The sequence below is a fragment of the Ylistrum balloti genome, unplaced genomic scaffold, assembly GCF_031769215.1.
Source record: "Ylistrum balloti isolate Yb309-2 unplaced genomic scaffold, AGI_CSIRO_Ybal_v1 Utg369898, whole genome shotgun sequence".
In the NCBI taxonomy this organism is placed as follows: domain Eukaryota; kingdom Metazoa; phylum Mollusca; class Bivalvia; order Pectinida; family Pectinidae; genus Ylistrum; species Ylistrum balloti.
Window position 1 is genome coordinate 1441770 of NW_026782027.1, and position 22992 is coordinate 1464761.

Sequence of the window (22992 nt, forward strand, 5' to 3'; positions counted from 1 at the left end):
ACACACACCACGATCACGACCACCACCACCACCACCACACACACTACCACACACAAACACCCACCCACCCCCACACACACCACCACCACCACCATCACACACATCACAACATTACATACACCACACACACACACACACACACACACACACCACCACCACCACCACCACCACCACCACCACCACCCATACACACTACCACACACACACACACACCCCACACACACACACCACGACCACGACCACCACGACCACCACACACATCACAACACACATACAACCACACACATACAACCACACACCCACACCACCACACTTACACACACACACACACACACACACACACACACACACACACACACACACACACACACACACACCACCACCACCACCACCACCACCACCACCACCACACATCACCACCATGCACCACACACACCACACACACACCATCACCACACACACACCACCACCATCACACACCACCACCATACACCACACACACCACATACTCACCAACACTCACACACACCACCACACACACCACCACCACCACACACATCACACGCACCACCACCACCACACACCACCACCATACACCACACACACACCACCACACCACACCCCCCACCCCCACCCCCCCACACACACCACAACACACAATAATCACAAAAACAAAAATACCAAAAATTAAAAAAATAGTAATAATATAAGACAATATAAGTTGTATATATGTACTATTTTATGTTAAAGTAGCTTTCATGTGTATTTTAGATAAAAAAGAGTTGACGCACATGTAATACAAACAACCGGTCTTTTCCTTAATTTGATGCACATGTAATATAATCAACTGGTCTTGACAATAAAATGGCGCACCTCACATTGTGTGATGCTTGTCACTGTCATAGGATGTTTAAATGATGAAGATACACCTGAATTTTATGCATCTTTAATGATACAAACTGAGAATATCAGTTTATCAATCATATTTTATTTCAGTCTAAAAATTCTAATTTTTCATGAATGTTTGAAACAAAACATCCAAGTTACATTGTACAGAAAAAAATGCATTTACCTTCACTTTATGGAATTCACGATTTTTTCTCGTCGAAAAGACCCCTCTGAACTTGGGTTACCTATCTCATATAAACTGTAAAACAAATTCTGTAGAGTCATCAGTGTGTGAATTCACAAAATCCTGGCAGAAGTGTGAGTAAAGGTTACAATCGGCAATAAAACAAACATGAACATCATATAACAGTTTAACACTCGCGTTGATGTTATCTCTAAAGTAATCAAATATTGTTATCGTAGGAAATTACAGCAACTAGAAACTTTTACTGTTTTCAATCTTCTTTTGTAGAATACTTTTTCCCGATGTATTAATTTACTATGATGCGAGTTGGTGTTCCTCACAATCAAATGACAACCATATCAGCCCAAATTCTGGCAGTTGTTATATCCCAAAGGTGGAAGAAAGAACTCGCAATGTTATTTGAAAACAAAAGAACATAACTATTACGATCGGACTGATACGAATATTTTCTGCTTGAGATATTCCATAGGGATAAGGACGTGATTAAAAAATGAAAATTAATTTTTTTTCCCTGTCGATAACATCCCACTTTACCGATAGTTTACTGTAACTTGTTAACAAGTTTTGCTTTAGGTTTTAATTACAGACCCGATGTTTCTAGTCATAAACATTTTTCATTAAGATCATATGATTTATGTATGTATCATATGCCAAACACAAAGCGCCACTCAGTCACTCTTCTGGGACTATCATTTATCATTCAGATGACATATTCAAATAATGTCTTAAAATTCACATACATTTCGTTAGCAAAATCAGTTTTAACGAAAATATGTCCTTTATTGCGTGACGAAAGTGAAATATGACCTTTTTTTTAAAAGCATGTTGATAATGAATTAAACAGCAATACATAAATTCGATTACACAGCCAAGATATTCCAAACTGCCTTACCAATACACCACAACGACATCCATAAAAAAGGATGTTTGGAAGCTGTACAGATAGACAGCTGGAAATGTTGTGGTGTTGTAATGATGCGGGATTTCTTGGCGAGACGATTTGGTGCCGTAGATCGTGAGTTCGTGTTATATCACAAATCGGGACTCCATCTTTTATCTATGAAAATTTAAACAAGTGTCATATGTCTGATCTCTCAGGTGAATGGCATATGTATATATTACATTGATATATTATTGATACATATGTATAAATTAGCGAGATAGAATTCAGTATCTATGATATGTTATTAACATACTTTGCTACATTATGTAAAAACAATGACAGAAAAGAAAAAGAGATAAAAGCGAAGGCGATTAAACCCATGGCTCCCAATCCTGCTTTCCCTAATATTATGCTGGGACAATAAAACAACAAATAAAACATGTCGAATAGGGACAGACGCGCACTTTGGTGGTGTAGGTAGTGACATAGACGACCAGAGCTGCAACAAATCAACATTGGACCGCTTTCCAAAAAGCTGTATGATAGGCATATGATTTCAATTACCCTATTGTAAATTTATCATTTCTGGATAGCAACCTCCCTGCGTTCTCTACCTTTAGTATTTACATGTCCTAGTTGATTCGATATTAATTGACGGAGTTTCAAATGATGCAGGTTAATGAAAATGATGAAGAAGTTTATGGTTGTCATAGTAATCTAATGGAAAAATGTTTTATTTCTTTGTGCGCTATGAAGCTGATGATGTGTTTAATGCTAGTTACTTTGTCCGATGATTTTGTTGTTCTTGTTCTCATTTCAAACGTGGCATTACATTGATTTTTCACTGCGGATGTCGTCGATGAAGCAGAAGATGCTAACTCTTCCAGAACACCTGGTCTAATTTTCTTTGTACTTTTACAGACGTCTACTTGAACATAAAAACTATGTCTTGTTTGGTCTGGTCTCATTGGTCTGTTAACATTTCGTTTGGTCTGGTCTCATCGGTCTGCTAACATTCCGTCTGGTCTGGTTTCATTGGTCTGCTCACATTTCGTCTGGTCTGGTCTCATTATTCTGTTAACATTTCGTCTGGTCTAGTTATATTGGTCTGCTCACATTTCGTCTAATCTGGCCTCATTTAGTCTGCTAACATTTCGTCTGGCCTAATATCATCGGTCTGCTGGCATTTCGTCTTGCGTGGTCACATTTGTCTGCTAACATTTCGTCTAACGTGGTCACATTGGTCTGTTAACATTTCGTCTGGTCAGGTCTCATTGACCTGGTCCCCAAGTCTTGTCTAGTCTCGTAGATATAATTTCCTCCATATTTGTAATGGGTATATTCTTAGAGTTGATTGTGTTGATATCATCTATCTTTATTAATAGTGCATTGAGTGGTGAATGTAGGCGCAAACAATACTTAATTAACGATCTCTATACAAGGCGTTATCTTCATCGTCGGCCCTCCTCACGTGGGTGACATTGCCCCCTGAGTTACAAATGATATAATGTGTAGATGTCACGAGTATCGCTACCATAATCACACCATAATGAAGTTTTTAACGAGAAATCCAAGAGTCTGTCCGAGTAGGTCGTTCACCATGAATCTTAGAAACCTTGAACTGCAAATTAGGAACATAAAATGGATTGGCTGAGAAGACGAAACATTGCACGCCTGTTACCTCTTGGAGTCGTAAATTCTCCCTTCGATGAATTACAGTAAGTCTAGTACAAACGTCGGCGAGTTATGTTTCGCCAGTGAGAAAGTTGTTACAACACTGTGTAATTAACCTACTTTTATAATGATTGGACCGAGAACATTACGATAAAACAAGAGTAATTGACAAGGTCTTTATTAATAATTCAAGGTCGTTTGATGTGTATTCAATTTATCTTTCTAAGACTTACAACAAAACAAAGCCTATAGACTACACAGACTGCATAAAACACTCCAACAATCATTGCAGGTAAGACTGGTGCTCCATGATAAAGACACCGGTATTTGGTCAGCTTGAGTTAATATCAATCGGAAATGGAAAATTTCAAGTAAGGGAGAAAGATGATAAATAGTAATAATCACTTTCCTTTGGTGATTTTTTTATAGACTTATTATGCAAAATATCGTCATTAAGCATCTCGTGTCGCTTGGCCATTTTCAGAAACATTTTGTGATGCAGATATTGATATGGGCTTGTGGTAACTTACGATTGAAAACTGACCGACGGACGGTAGCTGTGTAATTCAGTTGTTAATGATTATGTGTTCCCATATCTTGTATTACTTCCATTGTTTCTGACGAAGACTGGGTTGATATGAATGTATAAGTGATTGACAATATATTCGATGAACTCGGTTGCAAAATCTTCTAAACCTTTGAACATGCCTGATGGACGAAATAAGCCCTACTATTGGCCAACTTTTTTTCTGTTGATTGGCTTTCAGTTGCAGGGTTTGCTGTAATCTGCATGCTACGTTTTAATGCATACAAATGCACGTGACGTTGCTCTTAGATAATCAGATATATGATGATTACGAGATTTATTGAAGTATGGAAGTAATGACATTTCGATCACCTGTAGACGTTCCTCAGCCGCGGCCCTCCGCATCACTGCCGAGTCCATGATGGACGAAACAGCTGTATGATGCAGTTTGATTCACTGTTGGACCTACTGTATAGAACCCTTAATTTGTATTAAAAGGTGTTATTCACTTAAATATTTTTTGGACAATCTCTGGAAAGATGGTATCGATAAGCATTTATATAATGGTTGTCACTGATGGTGTTGATGTTGTTAAACCTTTCAGAACACTCAATATTAGACACATACGCACAACGTTCACGTAATTGTTTATAAAAAAATGTTAAAAATCTGTTGTTGTATATAAAAATGTTGACCCAAATGAATGACCCAAAATGTTAATTCTTGGAAATTTGGAATCTTGGAAGTTTTTAAAGCTGTAGTTGGGAAATTACAATGAAAGCATTCATTGGTAAATAAATGTCACAATAGTTTGCTAAGACGTCACATTTTAGTGGAATTTAAACATTGATGTTCGCGTTGTCTCCCTTGACACATGCTTTGGTGTAGTCAGCTACATTTTCTACTTGAAAGTGTCATACTTGAAAAGGACAGTATTTATGATAGAACGAATTTTTAAAATTCAAATTTAAATCAAACAAATTTTCATGGAAATATTTTAGGTGGAAGGAACACGTGTAAAAATTTATTTTGATTCAAATGTTTGTAAAACTTATTGTGTTTACAATTATTTTATGCATATTATAATATGTTTTCAGTTTGTATCCGTTACGATAAACACTATATTGAACATGCCATATATGGAGGTCATCGGTATATGAGTGAAGCTGCGCGTATATCTATAAATTATCGTTACACTGACACAATCTAACTTATCTGCACTAAAGAACGAGTCACATGGCTCATGTTTCCATAGAAAACTTATAAGTTGTGTTACTAAAGGCGGATATCAATTAAGGTTTTATATACATGATAATCGTACAGGATCTGTTGACGGAAGCCCGTACAATACTTTCTTGATGAAATGCTAGCGATACCTATTAATGTTGATTGGTAATCGCCTTTATTTACATGTATCTTTCATCTAACATGATCAGGGAACCCATACTAGGAAAATAAAATGTATATTCTTTGTTGTCTCGTTAGGGGTCAGTAGGTTTCCGTTATATAGAAAGCGGTGAAGATTCTTATCCTGTACCAGAGATATTTACATCAAGATATACCGTATATTAATATAGTGGAACTATTAGTTTGGACACATGGCTTCAACTATTGTTTGTCTATATAACAATCTGTAAGTCGCGGGTTCAAGGGCGTCTTTTATTAGGTAACACACACAAAATGAATGACAACTTCTATCTCATATCTTTTTAAAAAGAAAATTAACTTGATTCAAAATATAAGCTTGTAAAATATAACAATTCCAATGGATTTAATACATATTTTCTATATAGATGATTTTTTTTTCAAATTTATTTTTATCTTTTTATTTTTATTCTTTTTTTTTTGCTCATGAAATTTTGTCATCCATTAATTCATATTTTTGTCATATGCACTGGTTTAAAATCTTTTTTTACAACCATGTGATAAATTGAAATGAATGAAAATAAAAAACAACTCTTGAGTTTCCAGATGTACGTGGAATGAGACAATTTCATTTGAACACACGAATTTCATACAGCTGAACTAACCACAGTATGAAACAGAGCGACGTTTATTGAAAGGTGGCATTGATTCGGAATTTTTCAATGTCGTATATTTCAAAATCTAATCAGACAGCTAGCAGACAAAGAACTGAAACATCAGAACGAATTAGGCTACTAGACGCCCATCAGCTGCTTGCTTGGTGAGCAATTCGGCTTGGTCAGGAACCGGCGAACTTGACATCATAACTTCAGATCAGGCCACAATCAGTTCTAAGCTAACTCAGAAGGCGTTTGAACAGGGTATACATTAGTTTTAAGCTTACTTAAGAACAAGGTTTTTGAACATGGTGTATATTAGTAGTAAGCTTGCCCAGTAACAAGGCTTTTACACAGCGTGTGTATTAGTTGTAAACTTGCCCAGTAACAAGGCGTTTGAACAGTGTGTGTATTAGTTGTAAGCTTGCTCAGCAACAAGGCTTTTGAGCATGGTGTCCATTACTTGTGAGCTAACTCAGAGCTAGGCTTTTGCATAGTGTGTGAACTAGCTGTAAGCTAACCCAGGAATGTTGGTTAACTCAGAGTTAGCCTTTTGAACAGGGTATGCATTAGTTGTATCACGCCACATATCCATGCTTAATTTTTGGTCATGTTTCTGTTTCCAAACGAAACGATAAAATAAACAAGAACGCCGATATACAATATTCCTAATATAGTTATCATAAAGACTACTAACAATCGATTTAGTTTCATTACTTACCAGAATACATTATCACCAACCAACCTGGACCTAAAACCTTGATTATCGAGTATCTTACTTTTGTCTGTTTTGCCTACATGTATGTTGCGTATGTTTGGTGAAATAAATGTGAAATCACGAATGAAAACTCCTTTTTAAAAACGTGTCCTCTTTTTGGCATTGCTTTGTGTATAATATCATTCCCGTTATTTATTTTTTTTTAACGTTTAGTATACAATGCTATCATAATTAACATGAAGACAATTGATTGAGAAAACCGTTTCCATGATACAGATTATCGACCAATGTAATCCTGGTAAAGTTTAACCCGCACTTAAACGTATGTCGTAACATTTTGATGTCACAACGTACCAAGACAACCCTATCGACTTTTACGACGTCTTTTGTGACCTGCACGCTGCCCCGCGTGATGTTCACGATGACCTGGATGACCAGCGTGACATCCGCGTGACCCGACAAACCTCCATGGATAATTCTGCCTTTCATAATCTCACTGGTGTGTACGTGTGAATTTGACAACTTCAAAGACGTCAAAATGATGTGCCAATAACATAAGAAAGTCCTGAATGACCGAGCTTGACCTTGCTGTCTGTACTCATTTAAAGTTATAAGGTGTCGGGTCTCTATCACATACATTATATTCAGACAGTTGATGACGTCAACCGATCAATGGGGAATGAATTATCAAGATACATGTATACAATATACAAATAGAATTCATCCATGTATATCGAGGGTACATTAAACTATATATATATTATCTAAATTAATATCATGTTTTTAATAATTCCGTTACGGTAAGATGCACGAACACTTCCAAGACTTAAACAAGATATTTTAAAAGACTCTTGAAATTTATATTTAACATAAAAGTAAAACTTCTAAATTAGTACAGTGATGATAACGACGAAATTTAATCTGCATGGCTCATATATGTCAATAAAATCGATATCATGACATTTTGACAAAAAAGATGTGTTTAACTAGCAAAAAGAAAAAAAGTCATAAACCTTAAAATGTTTGCAAGAATGAAAGAGTTATGTAAGGCTAAATATCTGCTGATATATCGCTTGTCTTTTATGATTTGTCACGACAAAGAAATATCATGTTCCTAAAAAGAGAACCGTAGCAATGACAGTCAAACCACGAGGAATAGTATTGGACACTTAATACGTCTGACTTATCCTGGTGAGTATGAAATGAGTCAAATTACGTTTTTATAAAAATGCCACCATAAGTTTGTTTGTAACTATTCGATTTCATTTTCAAACTGCAGGAGGTATAAAAATAAAATTGAATGTGTTTTCTGCGTCCATGTCACATTTAGATATTAACTATATTGTACATGAATTTAAATAAATTGTAATCTGTTTATCTGATGACTAAGAAGAGAGTTAGAACTACTGAAACTTTTGCTGTTCAAAACATTTTACTGACACGTTCAGTTGATTGTATATATATATATAAAACAAAAATTTACGGTACAACTTTCTCTTAGCATCCTTCCTGTTTTCACCTCTCAGATATCCCAGACATTTTTCGGATTTCCAAATTTGTTTCAACACCATGTCGTCTATTCTATTAAACGACTCTACAAACCAGTGCTGATGTGGACAAGGAAATACTCACACATATACATAACATAATATAACTGATGGTTTCCATCATCAGACAGTAGAAGAGATATCCTTGTGGAGCCCCGTTTGTCACCCTGAGATCGCCGATATCCGTCTGTGACTTTTGTGACCTATTCTGGTGACTCTGAATGTCTGACACTCCATTGGTCCTTCTCTTCATGTTCCTGGAGGGGTGTGATTTACGCGGACCAGACATGGCAGCGGTCCCGAGAGACCCGGCAGGTGTTTCTTGTCTGCAAAATCGCAACAAAAACGGAAGACTCAATGACAATCCCTTAATGACTAAAAGCCAACAAGCCAACAATGCAATATATACAAATAATAAAGACTCCAGTTTTACCTACAGTGGTTTACGGACTCGGTTTGATGAATTTTCTTGATAACGTAGAATACCCCGAGGAAGTATCCATGTATCAGATCCCTGGAAAGCGATCCTTAATTGATGAAAAAGTCTATGCTTTGTAATGGCGATTCAATTTGTATACATCATATTAGAGAATGACTGTCGTACTTTATTTCTTAAATACTCATATAAGCTGACAGTCTTCGGCGTCTGAGGGAATACCATCAGACAGTGTATTAATCTTAGTCAAGTACACGATTAATATTCAGTTGGAATTTCAACCTGTCTGTGTGATATGAGTTAACTGGTCGCGGAGATTTCCACGCTTGTATCGAATTTTAACATCGATGCGTAAGATAGATCGTGCAACACAAACTTTTTACTGTATTGCAAAAGTGATTTTTTGCTTTCTTGTTTGATTGGTGAAAGTATTTATTCATTTATTGATCGTTTGTGATTGGTTGTGTGATCGATTGATTGATTTTTTCTTTCTTTTTTTTCTTTTTTTTTTTTCTTTCTTTATCGATTACTTTATTTATCTTAATGATTGAATAAGTGATTGTATTAAATGAATTATTCATTCTGTGATTGACTTCTTTCTTTCCCTTTAAGGATTGAATGAGTGGCTGGTTGAAATTATTCATTCCTTCTTTGATTTGTATATATCTGTGTTTCAACTACTTATTAATGGATGGAAGGACGGGTGGATTGATGGATGATTGATAGATTGATTGATTGATTGATCGATCGATCGATTGATTGATTGATTGATTGATTGATTGATTGATTGATTGATTGATTCATTCATTTTACAATGAAATATGTTCGAATACCTTATAGAATGGTTTCGAGTCATATGATATTGATCAAATGACTCATACAAAAAGAGTACATTAAATATACAACTGTCACCTTCCTTGCATGCCATCATCCGGACGTTGTAAATCTAATTATGCAAATAGTGAAAATTGCCAAAGCAGAACTTCAATCCTGTGGAAACCTATCTAGAAAAAAATCTTTATATGGCGGTGTAGATAAATCTTATATTAATCGACAGCTTAATACTTTTAACAAATCCATATGAATAATTCAGAATTCGAATTCGCACATGTACCGTATTAATGGGAACATAAATTATAGTTGGGTCTATCTAGGTCCCTGGATGAAACATCAGGTAATAAGTGGTTTCAGGTTGTATTGCTGGTTGGTGGCCAAACGCTCAGAAATTTTATCCTTGTTCTGATAATGACGGGTTAGGTTTCAAAAAGAAATCCAAAAACAAAACAAAAATCCTATGCCGCTAAACTCTTTTCCCGATACAGACTTCAGAGTATGTGTACTAGACAGAAATAATCAAATATCGCATTTTAATCCGACATTTATCATGAATAACAGACATTCATTTGTATTTCCGATGCAGCCTGGTTATGAAATAAATTTCCTCTTCCATTAAAAGATTATGAAATGAAACTTTATTTTGAAGAAATGAAATGTGTAAAACACTAAATACATATTTGATATAACGAGCTTTAACTGCTAGGCAATAACATATGAACATTTGGAAAAGAACGAAAATTATTTATTTGACAATGGCCGTTTTTTAAAGACTTTGTACTTTGATAAAAACATATTTCAGTTATATTTTCATGATAAAAAAAGGGGGGCCTATATGATTTATTATTATTATTATCATTATTTTGTTTGCAATTTCCACCCAGATAGACAGTTTTGTCCAATATCAAGTTACAAGCTGATATCGTTGTTTCTGAGATGTATCAAATCGCAATTCATAGTTTTATAGATTTGCATTTGTGTGATTTCTGAAGATAATCCATTTAAAATTCAGTTGAGATGAAGATGTCAAGATTTTTTTTTCTGAACATGATCAATTTAGCAACGAAAACATCTTGAGATCGTTGACGCCATAAACCGAATCTCGGTGCCAACTACGCCGAAAAAAAAAAAACAGAAAAAAAAATAAATAAATAAAACCCACAAAAAACACGTTATATAGGTTACCAAGTTCTTAAAAACACAAACGTCGACGATATCGTGTTGGATTGAATTTGAATTATGTTATACTTCCAATCAAATGTGAGTTTCAAACATATAGTAAAGTTGCGTTAGTTTTTCATGGTTAGTTTATGATTGCTGTCCTACAGTGTTCACCGGTCACATGACTGGTTAAAAAATCATATATAATCATCTGGAGATCTTATTTTTTCTTGATAATGCCTGAAAAATTTGATACAATATTTATCAACTCCCTCCTCACCAACTAAATAATGAAGATCAGCATAATTCGTCAACTATTCACGAAAATGGATCCTAGAGGGTCTATTACTGCTAACATGTTATACATTTTGGCGTATTAATACATTTTGAGATATAGTTAATTTCATTGCCTATTATAAAAAAATATTACAACAGCTGTATGGTGAAGTTAGCTTACTATTTGGCCCTGCTATATCTAATTCTAAATCTATATTGAAAAAAGTGCTATTCTCTTGTGTGTCTTTTGTAAAAACCCTGTGATGACTTAATTCGTTTAACGCTATTACATCCTAAAAAAATGGGTTTGAACTATAAACTTCAAAGAAAAAACCCTTGCTGGTGAATTACCCAAAACTATGGAAAACAAAAAGATCTATTGTTTACGTCTAAATATGGCACCACCTTGTCACTGATACGTGATTTTATCAATAAAAATCTACACTAGCCATGATGGAAGAGAAACTTACCAAGACAAAAAAGGAGATAATTTGATGGCACGGAACCCCCATAACATTTATCTCGTTTTCCAGCGTGATTCTATTAGTTTTACATGATAAAGGACCTCGCCTCTATCTTATCGTTAACATATTGTACAAATCTTTTTCTTTCAATCCTGAAAGCTAGTGCAACAGATCGCACGGAGTCACTAGATTGATGAGTGATGGGACATCATAAACTGCCACCACCGATTTATATACCATATCAGTCACGTGACGTTTAGGCTGTAAACTAAGCATGGGCGTATTTTTTGGAAATATGTCTTGCGTGATAAAGAAAATTAAACACTAGAACCGATGTATATATTGAATTTATCGAACGCATTAAATAATTTGATGTCACTCGCCTAAACGTTTATGATATAACAAATTACTAAATTCTGTTGATAAATTAGTCATTAATGCTAGATTCTTTATTCGTACTATTTTTGTGATGAACCATTGACCGTTAAACATTTTTATTGGACTGCATTGGCCTTCTGTCTACTCGAGAATTTTTTTTATCGATACGTCTAAAGTCCCTTTTGAAACTGTTGAGATTTATAAAATTTTCGGTTATCTGGAAAATGTTGGTCTATATTATAGAATATGACTTACTGTTTTAATCTTTTGTGAAAATATAAACATTTAAGATTTTTAGAATGTGTCTTTTACTTTTAGTTTGTTTGATAATATTTCCGTTTTGGATCTCTGTGTATTTCACCGGTTGATGGCACTAATGACCTTTTATGCGTTGACGTAGTTGTAATGATAACGATTTATAGGATTTTTAAAACTACCAAAGATGTTCAAGTATTTATATTTATGACACACATCTTAACCTTGAAATAAAATTAGATTAGATACATATATGTACGAATATGTAGCGTAAACATAATTGAATAAATACCATCAAACTTTAGTTTCGCCTCATTAGGACTCGTCAGTGACACCAGGAACTAGAACTAGAAAAGGATAGAAACAAAGCCATTATTGATTTGATAATGGGTTATTGTTTGTTGCCTAATGCATTTCAATAGAAAAAGTAGATTTTATAGTAGGATCATATAAGATTTCTCTAACTTTCATGCTATATTTCCACACCATCTCTGGAGAGTGAAATCTGCAAAATATGTAAAACATTTAAAGGTATCAATTCCTTAATTCTTTTTATAACATACTACAACAAATTTCGAATTTTACTGAATCATATATATTTTTTGATAGTCCATTCACCATATGAATAAACTCAAGTGATAAGCAATTTCATAAATTAGTTATTTTCAAACGTCCGTTTATATCACAGCGCATTCATATTTGATCGCTTGACCGGACAATTACAGACGGAGTCGGCCACTCGCAGTTGAGTCTTCTTCAAATGAGTACCCCTAATTCATGGCGTTTCATTTAGGAGTTTTGGACATTGCAAGCGCGATTTCCGGTTGTTATCAATGGAATAATGGCCCAATTTCAGTGACCAAATGGCGAGAGATTTCAAAACAGACGTCTCGGAATTTTAACATAAAATCAACTTGAGTAGTAGGATAAGGTAGAACTTGATATTCTGTCTTCTGTGTGAAAATTGACTGGTTTTGTTGAAATAGCTTAATACTATATTGGTAATTCGTTATGTGTTATGTTAATAATTCATTGCCTTTGCTTTGGAGAGACAAATTCATTTGTTCAAATAATTATCATTCAAGATGTCTCGTGTTCAAAGAAATACGACGATTATTGGCGACAATACATATCCGACAAAGTAGAATCCATCTTCAAATTGATAAAATATACCCTGGTTCTACAGTAATATCTATTCCGGACAGTTTAAAAATTAATCTACAATATCATCAAAAGGGTAGTACTAGTTCATTAAACCCCCAACTACCATCACCAACGATTACCCAGATTGTATTACTAAAACTTTTAGCTAAATAATTATATGCAAACAATTAGCGGCAGCCACCACCTTACACCTTTCTCGGGAGTAATTGGAATTAAACTTTACAAACAAATCCGCTAGAGTATTTAGATATTCTGCCTAATATGGCCATGACTAGGAGATATGAACTTTTGAATGTACTCTTCGTTAATCATATATTGATTTCTAACTAACTGTCATCGACCACTTTACCATATTAGGTAGTTTGAATTAAATCAAACCTTAGATTAGTGGTATTACTAAATCAAATTATAAACGGAAAGAAAACAAGTTTCCATAATTTAATACTAGTCATAGCACTTTCGATTACAAGCCTCTTTAAAGTCTCATAGAACTCGTATGAAATGGAAAATAAAATCTGCAAAAAAAAAAAAAAAAGAAAACCGCATTTTGAATTAAATATTAATTGATGGAAACATAAAATCGATGAAAAGAGCGAAACAAATAGTTTCTAATTCGTCATCCTCGACGACATCGGAGTTTTCAATGTTAGACAAATCAAATAAGTATCTCGGTTTAAAACCTTCACGTATACTTCACATGTACACCGAACACACACACGAACACACACTCACACACACACACACACACACACACACACACACACACACACACACACACAGACCCACACACATAAATCTACACACTCTCTCTCTCTCTCTCTCTCTCTCTCTCTCTCTCTCTCTCTCTCTCTCTCTCTCTCTCGTTTTTTTGTATATTATAATTGTATTTAAACATGTCGTCTTGTCTTGTTAATATGCATTTTGTAACACACACACACACACTTTATATACACACAAACACACATCCATTGTACATACTTTGTACAAACACAATATGTTTAAATATATACACACACACACACACACACACACACACACACACACACACACACACACACACACACACACACACACACACACACACACACACACACACACACACACACATTTACATATACACACAAACACACATACATTTACATATACATACAAACACACATACATTTACATATATACACAAACACACATACATTTACATATACACACAAACACACATACATTTACATATACACACAAACACACATACATTTACATATTTTTCGCACAAGGAAATATAGTATTAACCAATTAGGTCAAAATATGTATGGCATCTTTATATACACATCACCTTCTTTATTTGGATCTTCTTTTATTACCATGGACCAATAGACGCATTACCACGGTAGTGATGTCTCAGACGGTGGTAAAGGTCATTGCCCTACTGTCTATGAATACAACAATTAAATAAAGAATCTTTACTTAACAGAATTTCCATCGAAAGTATGCACAATATGTAGGAAGGTTTAACCTTTTACAGTACATGCGAATAAAGTCAGGTGTTCCGGAAGGGTAAGTGGCTTCTGTTTTATCGACGACAACCAACAAGTAATCAAAGTGAATAATGTATGTGTATGTTGCTATCTTTTCAACAATTTGTTGAATACTAGAGGCAATAATTAAAATTAAAAAAAAAGAAGATTATAAGATGATTATTAATTTTCTAATAGTAATACCTCTAAATCATACCCTTCGCCGTAATACAAATGAACAAAATTAGCAAATGGATTAAACCTCAAGATTACGCAACCTTTACGGCTTAGTTCGGACACTCAGTATGAAATACGCACATGCATGGGTCCGGGTCATTTCAATTCATTATTCAACAACCATTTTATCAGCATCTTCTGCAATTGTCGGCAAACACGTACCCTCTCCTGATCTTAAATTCGTATGTTTCTTTACAACAACGATAATGTGCTCCGCACAGATCAAGCAATGTGAATGTACTTCCGTGTTTTAATAAACTATCGGGATGAAAATATCACGACCAAATATTAGCTTTCTTTCGGATTTTTTAAAGTTTCTAAACATAAATACCCAGAGTTAGAGTTAGAGTTTTGTATTTTTGATGGACGGATACGAACACTGCCCGCTAGAAGAATCATGTCAATCCCTTTCCGGGTTCAGAATATAAAATGTCCTTTAAAATGTCTTATAATGTGAAGGGCATATTGAGTATTTGATATAATAAATCTAATTTAATTATACTTGATAAGCAGAGAACTATCCAGCAAATCCATGTATTTACATGCATATGCTTAAATGATCGGATAAAAAGCATCAAATCAACTTCCTTGATTCGAACGTCTCAAGTTAAAACAGAAAGACGTCGGGGGTCAAACTACTTTAAACCACCTGGTCTTAGTATCTTTCTATTGTTTTCAGGGAATATCCGTGTAAATCTTTGTTTTGTGCATAGTTTGCCAATGGTTTTATTCAATATGAATTTGGATTGTGATTAAGCTGACATGCTGATATTTTTTTATAGTGTATAAAATAAAATAACATTACGAAATGAGCAAAAGTTTATTATTGCTTGTGATATTGTGAATTTATACTACCTAAAATATTCACATAAAGAAAAAGAAAAAAACTAAGATATCAAAACATTTCCTATGAAATACTTAAAAATAATCCCAAGCAAAAAATATCTGCATTGCTTCTTAAAAAGAAATATAAGATCAAACACATCAGCAATTCTCTATCTGGTCATAGCTGCTGAATTATCTCCCTTTTTAAATGTAAATGAAATTCTCAAATTAACAAAGGGCGATGATACTTCTTAAGGTTTTTAAATAAAAATCCTGCAAAGAATAGAGTAAGTATATATGCTATGATACTTATTGAGAAAGGAGACTTCAATAACGGCAAGTAAACCGTGTACAAAGTCCACCGTATGGTTAGGTAATCAGATTTAGTCAATATGTATTCAGAGCAGTTGTTGTTAGTCGTTACAGTTATCAACATAAAGGTTAGTAATATTCAATACTTATTTAATTACTTACTCAATTAGTGTTGTGTTATCTATCTTTCTGACACGGTTATACTACATGTCATCGCTATCCAAGGTCATGGTGACAGCAAATGTCCATACCAGGCTTTTCTCGATCGAAGAATCTGTAATTACCTAGGGTGCATGTGACAGGTCAGTTATTCACTCAGAGGTCATTGTACTCTGTACGTGAACACGATTGATTAAGACGCTGCAGACACAACTCAGCAGGTCCATGGAGAAAAATTTATATCTCCTGCTGGTAGCAAGAATCAAGATTATTTTTTACGCTCGACGAAGCTAAGTTCACAAAAGAGCCACAGCAAACAGTACAAATTTCAGTAAAATATTATATCAATAACAGCTTTTCATAGGATTTCATCACTGTATACACGTTCATTAGTTTGCCCTAGAATCCAATCTTGATTCTCATGAAAACATTCATCTCTGTTGGACTAGTAAGATGAAATGTCATGGCACAAAACCACAACTACACTGCGATTCTTATACCAACGGAGAACTTCTACAAGTCAGAATTTATCTCGAAATACATGATGTATAGAACAATAAATGAGGTAAGCACAATTCGATAATCGACCCTCTGAGAGTGTTCTGTTGTTAAAGGATATAAATGTGTTGACATAAAGCAGGGATTTTCAGAAATGCAAAGTTCAAACGCATCTTATTTTCTGTACTGATATTAACAGAGTGTTGTAAGGAATATCGACATTTTAGTAGAGTCAGGCAAGATACGACTGATCGTAAACATCACAATCGCATCGATCGAGATTAACAATCACCAGAAAAATAGGTTTTTTTATCACATGACTACTACTATGTTCTCGGTGTAATATACCACAATGATTTAATATTCAATGCAACAAGTACTTTATTGGCCATTTCTCCATGTTAGCATCGCACAGTATGCAAATCCAATATAAATGTCAAAATATTGCAATATGTTATTAAATTTACCTAATTATTATCATTAATCATAATAATCATTTGTAAATCTTTCTTTTGTTCACTTTTTCACCTGGTTTAACTGAATTTGAATTTGCATTATGATTTTGTTGCCATGTTGGTATTTTCTTGATGCTTGTTCGTCACCAAAGCGTGCTTCAGACAAACCTGAACAGAATCCTGTAATTTCTACACTCCATCTTTTTGTACATTTGTAATTGTGATTGGCTGGAATTTGGAATTATTTCCATTGTGATATGACATTATGGCGTTATATACCATTTGACGTCACCACAATAAGGGACAAAGTGAGAATCTTAACAATTTAGATTTTGTATGTGCTGAATACAACGCTGTCAACGAGTATATATAAAGGTATCTACGATACGTGATCAACATATTTTTGTTCTTTGATCAAAATTCCGTAGCAGATTTGAATTTTTGAATATCTAATTTTCTCTCTAATGTCAAAACGAAAGCGTAGGAATCTGAATGAACGCTCGTGTAAAATTCGACACTCATATATATTTTATACCAATAGACATATATCAAGACACGCATGGTAAACACAGAAATAAGGCGATGACTTCATATACATACCACAGAATCAAAATATTTATCAAGAGGAGTGTACCACACATACGAAATTACAGAAGACTTAGTAAAAATGCTAAAACATAGGAAACAATAGAAATAAATATATTTATATAGAATACATTATGTATACGATATGTCTAAAGATGGATACACAGTCATATCAATATATTTTGACAACGTAATACACCAAAAATATAAAATATATAATAGAACGGCTTAGTAAATAAAATATATAAAGCAAAAATAAATAAATGAATAAGCAAAGAAAAAGAATAACAAGCTCAAAACCAAAATAAATATAACTAGAGTACAGTTTGTATAAAGACGGATAAACACAAAACCTAACAACTCAGTACAAAGAATAGATAAATTAGGTTACAATGTACAGATATATTTGTATATCTGTACATAAAGATGTATAAAGATGAGCAAATATAACAATATTCATGTAAGGTGGGTGAAGTTTGATAAAACAAAAGAAATGGGGGGAAAACACTCGTATATATAGTCTATAAACAATGGACACCATATACACAGTATGGTATTCACAAGTGTGCCTTATGTTAAATAAACAAACGACAGTTTGCCCAAAACATTTGTCGAAACTATCCTGGTTTCTGCAATATTGCTCAATAAACGTTATATTAATCATTTCAAGTTATAATGGCCTTAATTGACAGTCCGCTCCATCAGAATGGAGAAATATGATCTGATGTTGGATACTATGACAAATGAAGGATCGTTCGCTGGTCTACTAAATCATTGTTCACTGACGCGATCAGTGGTTCTTCTGTGTTGTTTGATAGATGAGAATCAAATTGGGGAATGGTCATTAGCCTGGGGAGAGCAACTTTATCAGTCATCTTGGTTTTCCTAGATGTACACCTCAACAATATCACTTACTTGATGGTCGTTTTGTATTCTTAATGGATAACAGTAAAAAATATATCAGAGATGAATGTCGATCTCCAAGTATTCCACAGTATCTTTGCTTCTTGCTTCCTCAGTATGCAGTGTTAAATACTACTACCAATGTCCAGGCCTCTTGATTTCCCACTACTCAGTAAGCCTATTCATTCCACGCCCTATCATACTAATACACACCATTCCTGTTAAATTACATTGTGGTCAAAGTGAATCTTTTTTTCAGTATGCAGTGCTAGATAACAATAACCTTGGGCTATGCTTCTTGTTTCCTAACGACATCTGTATATAGTGTTCTATTAGCCTGAACAATAAACATTCAAGTGAATAACACCTTTAAATAATGAGATATAGGGGAGTCAAACAATGAATTAATCTTTATCATACAGCTTATTCGGACGTTTAGGGTCGCCAGTGATACTAAGGGTATAAACGTTGAAACCTAGTAGGCGAATGCAGAAAATCCCAAGTGATCGAAAAAGGTGAAATTTAGATAGATAGGTGCACTTGCCCAGTAATCCAATAAACGACTAGATAAAATAAATGATATTAATCAAAACGACAGAACCACATATATTACACCAACTTATTGTATTTTCAGGATGTACCGCCCTATAACTTCACTCCTGACTAGGTCTTGTGTTTTCAGGATGTACCGCCCTTTAACTTCAATCCTGACTAGGTCTTGTGTTTACAGTATGTACCGCACTATAACTTCTCTCCTTACTAGGTCTTGTGTTTACCGTATGTACCTCCCTATAACTTCACTCCTGACTAGGTCTTGTGTTTACAGTATGTACCGCCCTATAACTTCACTCCTGACTAGGTCTTGTGTTTACAGTATGTACCGCCCTATAACTTCACTCCTGACTAGGTCTTGTGTTTACAGTATGTACCGCCCTATAACTTCACTCATGACTAGGTCTTGTGTTTACAGTATGTACCGCCCTATAACTTCAATCCTGACTAGGTCTCTTGTGTTAACAGTATGTACCACCATATAACTTCACTCCTGACTAGGTCTTCTGTTTACAGTATGTACTGCCCTATAACATCACTCCTGACTAGGTCTTGTGTTTACAGTATGTACCGCCCTATAACTTCACTCCTAACTAGGTCTTGTGTTTACAGTATGTACCGCCATATAACTTCACTCCTGACTAGGTCTTCTGTTTACAGTATGTACCACCATATAACTTCACTCCTGACTAGGTCTTGTGTTTACAGTATGTACCGCCCTATAACTTCACTCCTGACTAGGTCTCTTGTGTTTACAGGATGTACCGCCCTATAACGTCACTCCTGACTAGGTCTCTTGTGTTTACAGTATGTTCCTCTCTATAACTGTACCCTTGACTAGGTCTTAAGCGTTTCTGTAGTATGTACAATTCTTTAACGTCACCCCTACATAGGCCTCTTGTGTTTTTAGTATGTGACATTCTATACCTACACCCTTGACTAGGCCTCTTGTGTTTGCAATATTTACCGTTCTATAACTTCATCCCTGACTTGGTGGTTTTTTATAATATCAGTAGGTACCGTTCTATGATTTTGCCTCTTGTGTTTACAGTTTGTACCGCTCTATACGGTCAACCCTTACTCGGTTTCTTGAGTTTTCACCCTGGAGCTCTAATTTCGTTAATCTATAGTAATCAATATTATCCAAGTTGCCTTATATTTGTGGTTTATGATATAAGACTAAATATTTACAACTTATGTTGCTATTTGTCTAATGGTAAAGTCAAAGGCTGTCTCTTTTCATTTGTTGAATATCGGAGTAAGCGTGCAACAATGATTTCAGAACAAAAGGAAAAACAAAAACAACCTTTGTTGTCTCATTCTCCATCTATTTAGTGTTTAAGTATGATATCCTGCATTAGGAATACTTTGATATATGCTTGATATTTTGGGGGTTACATGTCTTCGGCACAACTATTACCCACTCGCTTGACCACTCAGCACAAAGCACCAAAGAGATTGCCCTATATAATAACTGTTGTGTAGAACATCTCCTTAAATACTGTGAACTCTATCAAGCGGATTCCAGCATAGGTCTTACAAATCTACAAATCCCATAATATTTAATAGTTAATATATTAGTATCAATGACAATATCGGATGTTATATTCACAAACTGGACTTGGAAATCTGGAAATAAGTATTATAATCGCAAAGAGACAATCCTAATCTTCCATAAAGACGCTTACCATTCAGGAACTCTTTGTCTGTTTCACCTTGTATTGTTTTGGAATGGATATTTAAGTTTTTTGGGGTTTTTTTGTTCAAATTGTTTCTTCGTTCACAGATTTTTAGTATTTTGAATTCAATTCTGTTAAGATGACTTTTTTTTTTTCTTTTTTCAGGAGAGCAAGTCTAATTTCCCTTTACGCTGATATACAACGGAAACAAATATGAATCATCATTGTCCGTCGTTGCTGTAAAGGGTATGAAGATATTTGGATCTACTGAAGCACATGCAATAACGTCCAATCGATTACATACTATCCTTATAAATGTGTGAGTTTGTTTTAGGCGTCAATTATGTAACAATAAATGAATAAATAAAAAAAAATTGTCATGAAATTTGCTATTTTAATGAATTAATAACAACTATTATAAGAAAGAGTATTTGACAAGCATTTCTATCAAATTATGACGGTTAATGGCAGGGGACGTCATCTGGTGAGAGAAATAAAGTTATCGTCGTGCAATACGTCCTCATGGAGATGGGGTTTATCCAGCGAATTACCAGCATTGAATTGAGTATACATCAGCCATTCGATACTGTAAGCGTACAAGTACCGTTGTAAGTAAAGAAAGACAACTCGTATTCAATGAACAAATAATTTAGAGATCGGTATCATCTTTTTATATATTTGATTTAATGTTTTAATATATGTTTTTTGAACTCGAAATTGTCAAATTAGTCAGGCATAATGTAATGTTATGACGACAATATGCTATGATAATGAAAAACGCTTATAAACCATTGCTTTAGAGATTCCAGCTATAATGGAATCGTTATAGTTTATTCACTAAAATTTCTTAACATGATGTGATGACAAGAACAAAGATAATGTCTACAGATTCTTCATTCAAATTAAAATTCGAAGACAACAGTGCAAAATATGAACACAAGAAACGCGGAGACTCATGAAACAGTACAAAGAGAATAAGGTTAGGTGTTACGAAAGGGTAAACCTCTTTTGTCTTATTCTCTTTGTTCGTTTTCGGGAATCTGCGTTTAACCCTGATTCGTCGATCTGGAATTAAAATTTATAATATGTTCACATGTTGGCATGTCACTTACTGTGCTTTTATGAGTCTTTTGATTATGTGAGAGTTATCCTTCCTGGAATCGCTATGCAGATTTTTATACAGTTATACAATTGCGCTAAACACTTCAACCTTTTCAGTGTTCTGATAGATACCATTTACTGGTACTTAACTTCTATAGAGTTCGCTCCCCTTATCGCTTAACTTCTGTACAGCTCGCTCCCCTTTTCGCTGTTACGCGTGATCTTGGTTTTTAACAAAGTAAGCTGATGATTCTTTTTCAAAAGGAATGAACACTGGGTAGATGAGCAGCTTATAAAGCGGTTATTATAGAATACGATGTACGTAGATATCACTTTGTAGGTAAGTGTAGATTGTGAACATTAGGGCAAATGACGTACATGTGATTTAAAAGGCCTTTTTTCCCTTTAAAGAACTTTAAAGCGCTATAACGATTATTCAAGTCACGCCTACTTTAAGATATTTTTGATACATGAAAACGCTACAAACTGAACATTCTATTTATCTCAGAGTTAAGATGATGGTTTCTCTCATTTCCACCTGTGTCAGATAGGCCTGTCCAGGGTAATAAACATGGTCATGATAGACGTTTATTACACAGGCGCCTGTGTAATAAAGCCTCGCGCGCGGAGTAATTCATAGTTTTTTTCCCCACGCACTCATCGACTATGTCCTCGCAAACCGCTTCATCCACAAACACGCATAGTCGATTGGAGTCGTTGTTTGCAGGGTATTTACAAAACTGTTCTA